A 4,445-nucleotide genomic window follows, 5' to 3' on the forward strand; every position below is an offset into this window, starting at 1 on the left:
ACTTCCTCCCAGAGCCTGCACCCCTCACCCCTTCCTACACCCCCACCCCCAGCCCAGAGCCTGCACCCAAACTCCATCCCAAAGCCTGCACCCCAATCCCTAGCCCAGGACCTGCACCCCATACCTCCCCCCGAAACCCCGCCCAGAGCCTTAGGCAGGTGGGGGCAGAGTTTGGGGGGGTGGAGTTGGGGGGGGGCGGCGAGTTCTGGGCACCACCAAAATTTCTACAAACTTGCCACCCATGGCACCTATGGATGGTCCCCCCAAGCAGGGCCAGGACAGAAATGGGAGGCCTGTGCCCCCAACATAGAGAATCTGGGGTGCAACCTTACTTAACCGCTCAGTCTGTCCTTTCTCTGACTGTCCCATTCCAGCTTCAACTAGCGCTTGTGGTTCATTCGTTCTTTTTCATTCCTTTCCTTCTCTAGCTTGTATGTTGTTGCTTTCTTCTTTCCCCTCTACCTTTCATGCTCTTCCTTTCTTTCCTAATGTTTTTTTCTCTCCCTTTCTTTCTTTCTCTGCCTTTCACGTTCTTTTCACTCTCTCTCTCTGGTTATTTTTTTCACTCACTCGTTTTCCTCGCTCCTTCCGAGCCAAGCGGGTTCTCCTCCCACACAGATTTTGACAGGTTTTCCTCCTGATCAGCAAGTGGATTAAGCACGTCTTCAGTGGGTGTTTGCCATGCCAGGGATCAGGCTGGCCGGGTGTCTTTGTGGCCGTCTGCTGGCCACACATACGCATGGTCCTCTCCTCCTCTTGCCCTGCCCTTGGTTGCTCTGTGGCTTTTAAGCCTTCCCTTGTAGCTGTCAGCACCAGCCGCCTCTGCTCCAGGTGCCCAGAGGAGGAGAGGTGTTGGGCTCCAGCCTGGGACTCTGCCTCCCTCCTGCCTAGCCCTGACTGTGAAGCCTGGCCCTGGCCCTCCTTCCTTCAAGTGCCAGGTGGACAAGAGATAACATGTGGCTGCAAGCACAATGGCCAAACTTGTGGGCCTCATGTGAATCAGCAAGAATCCCAACCACCTGGTAACAAGTTCTAGAGCCCCAACCAATTTTGGCCATTCACCACCCAAGACCTGGCTCCTGTGGGCAAGTCACCCAGCAGGAGGGGAAAGATTTGCTCTTGCAGAGCTGGACACAGGGAAATTGAGCACTGGGAGCTCCAGAGCTTTACCACAAGCCAACACAAGGTCCTACTGAGATTTGAACTCAGATTGCAGGATTCAGAGTCCTGAGTGCTGCCCGTTACACCATGGGACCAGCTTGTGTTGCTTTCTCTGCACATTGGTGACCCTCACAGGGCTGGCTTGTGTAAGGGACTGTTGGCCCCATACTAAAAGTTAGTGGGGGTTCGGTTGGCTAGTTCCCAGCACCAATAGAAGGGGGAAGGGCCAATGGGAAATCAGGCCCCTGAGACTGACAGTCCCCAAGGGCAATGGGGAGAGGCCAAAGCTCCAAGTTAGCCACACTGACAGGCCAGGCAGTGTAATGAGGGAGTCACCAGGCCAGGGGGTCCCATCCTCCGTGGGAGCTGGAACTGCCTGGGCCAGAGTGGGGCAGAGCTAAGGAGAGAGCAGGAGCCCGAGAAGAGCCGGGGAGCAGAGCTGCACCAGCCAGGGAGAACCAGAGCAGATCTGTGCTGGGAGCCGAGCCGCAGCAGCACGAGCTGTAGAAGCTGCCCAGGGAGCAGATCTGTGCTGGGAGAAGAGCTGCAGCAAGCGGAGCCAGAGGAGCAGCCCAGGGAGCTGGAGGCAGAGCCGCAGCAGCACTGGGGCTGGAGGTGGGTGCAGTGAGCAGCGTGGGAGAGCGAGGGGGACCCTGGGCAGAAGGCCCAGTGCAAGGAGATGCCACCCGTCAAGAGATCTTGCAGGCCAGACTTTTGGGGGTGGGGGGATCATATCCCCTACATGGGGGCTGACACTGGGAACAAGGGGCCTGTCACCTAGAGCACGTGGCCACTGCCAGAGCAAGTGTCCAGCCCGTGGTGTCCCTGCAGCACAGCCAGGGCCTGGGGAGGAGGCCTGGGACATGTGAGGGAGAGACTGTGACCTGCCGTGACCCTCCAGAGACGCTGGTTGTGATCTCCCTGCGCCACAGAACAGGGTGACGTGTTTTCCTTTCCCATCTTTCCTTATGTTTTACATTGATTGCTGGGTAGTAAATGGTGTTTGCTTGAAGCACATGCAATGAGGAGTGGGTCAGGGAAGTGCCCAGAGTGGGGACACTGTAGCCCCCGTTCAAGTGATCATGACAAGATTGGGGGTCATCAAACCCCCCAGGATTCCTGGGCCCAGCCTTGTTGGGGTTACGAGGTCTCTGCCACACAGGAGAGTAGAAAGAGCCTCCTTGGGGTCAGGCAGCCTCTGGGTAAGGGGCTGGGGACTCAGATCCTTCCACCGGCCAATTGCACCAGGGTCGTGTTGTCATAAACAGATAGTTAAGGGTTAAAGTCTCTTTTACCTGTAAAGGGTTAACAAGCTCAGTAACCTGATGAACACCTGACCAGAGGACCAATCAAGGGACAGGATAATTTCAAATCTCTGTGGAGGGAAGGCTTTGTCTGTGCCCTTTGTTTGAGTTGCCGTGCTCTCTTTGGATCTAAGAGAGGCCAGACATGTCTCCAAGCTCTCCTGGAGTATTTCCTACTATCCAGTATAGTGAGTATTAGAAAGGCGAATTAATCTTCTAATTAATTTCTGCATTTGCAATTGTGTGGTTGCTGGAGAAATATCTTTATTTCTGTTTGCTGTTACTTTGATTCTTCTGAGGAAGTGGGGGGGGGAAGCCTCTCCAGGCTTCTTAGTTAGACCCTGTATTTTTGCATCCTGGTATTACAGAGATAGTGTACTTTCTTTCTTTCTTTTTAATAAAATCTTTTCTTTTTAGAACTTGATTGATTTCTTCCCTTGTTTGGATTTTCAGGGGAAGGGGAGGGGGGAAAAGTGAATCCCTCTTTGTTTTGATTCAAGGAGTTTGAATCCAGGTATCTCTCCCAAGGACAAGGGAGGGGAAGAAGGTGGGGGAAGGAATTATTTCCCTTTGTGTTAAGATCCACGGAAGTTGGGATCTGTGTTCCCCAGGGAAAGTTTTGGGGAACAGGAGTGTGTCAGACACTTAAAACTTGACTGGTGGCAGCGAGAACCAGATCTAAACTAGGATTTTAGTTTAGAGGAGTCCATGCAGGTCCCCATCTTGTGAACGCTAAAGTTCAAAGTGGGGAAAAAACCTATGACATGTGTGTAAACCAGGGAAGTTCCCCACAGTAGCCGGACCTGAACCCCCTGTACACTTGTGCTCTGTTCTCATTGCTTCTCTGTCTCTCTTCCCCTCATCTCTGCTGCTCCCCCTCTGGGCTTTCTCAGCACCTGGCCCCACAGCACTTCCTGGCAGCCAGAGACTGTGTGTCCTAGGCCTGCTCCTGTGGATGTGGCCTCTCTCCTGATTCCTGAGGAAAGGAACCTTCCCAGGAAATGGCCACAGCTTCTGGGAATCCGCATGTGGCTGGTGGGCAGCACCAGGAATCATTTGGCTCCTGGCACACAAGGCAACTTAAAAGCTGAGCACCCAGACAGGGGCTTGAACCCTGGACCCTCAGATTAAGAGCCTGATGCTCAACCAACTGAGCTACCTGGGCTTGTTGAGGCCAGCTTCACCGTTCACCACAAGAGTGAGCAGGCAGGCAAACAAGAGGCAAAAAATGTCCCCGGAACCCCTCCTCTTTTTCTGCACAGCCACTGCCTGTCAGCAGGATTCCTCCTCCTCCTCCCTCCTGTGCCTCAGTGCGACTACATCTCCACACCTAGACAGCCGGTCCGTCCGCTGCACCCCAATCCCCCATGCCTGAGCCTCCCTGCCAAAGCCGTGCACCTGGCCCCATAGAGTTAAGTCTCAGGTGTCGCTGGGAACTCGACTTCTTGTGCCCAGAGAGTCTCAGCCCCCCTCAGCAGATGACCTAAGAACAATGTCGGCCTTTTCCAAAGAAGGGCTTGGAGGGACTTTTCTCATGTTACCATGTGGCCTAATGGATAAGGCGTCTGAGTGTGGATCAGAAGATTGAGGGTTTAAATCCCTTGGTAGTTGTGTTTCTGCAGTTTTACTGTTGTGCTGAACGTCCTGCTCCTTGCAGGGCTGGAACCTCTTCTTGGCGGCTCAGGCCAATGCTCTGGCTTCAGCTAGAGCCCCGGGAAGGAGTTGGGGGGTGGGCGTCACAAAGGCTGGGACATGAGCCCCAGGTGCTTCCAGTCTCGCCTTTGCCATTCCTGACTTGCCAAAGAAAATGGGCGGCTGACTGGGCTAGCGTGTGCGCCTGTCCCTGTGCTGGAGGGTACTTGCTACACAGCGTCTTTGGAGCCTGGGTGTTTCTCTGCTTCTCACCAGCTGGGGAAAAGCCTCTTGGGGTAAAATCTCCTGCCCCACTGCAAAAGTGAGCACCTTGAGTGGGACCAGTCA

The 4,445-nt window shown here is 54.3% G+C and overlaps 1 non-coding gene across 1 annotated transcript; it reads right to left on the reverse strand.

The window, feature by feature from the left end:
* Positions 1-3,557: 3,557 nt before the first annotated feature.
* TRNAK-CUU lies at positions 3,558-3,630 on the reverse strand. The gene has a single exon. It is a non-coding gene; the product is annotated as a tRNA-Lys (tRNA).
* Positions 3,631-4,445: the final 815 nt, after the last annotated feature.

Source organism: Mauremys reevesii, linkage group 12 (assembly GCF_016161935.1).
Source record: "Mauremys reevesii isolate NIE-2019 linkage group 12, ASM1616193v1, whole genome shotgun sequence".
In the NCBI taxonomy this organism is placed as follows: domain Eukaryota; kingdom Metazoa; phylum Chordata; order Testudines; family Geoemydidae; genus Mauremys; species Mauremys reevesii.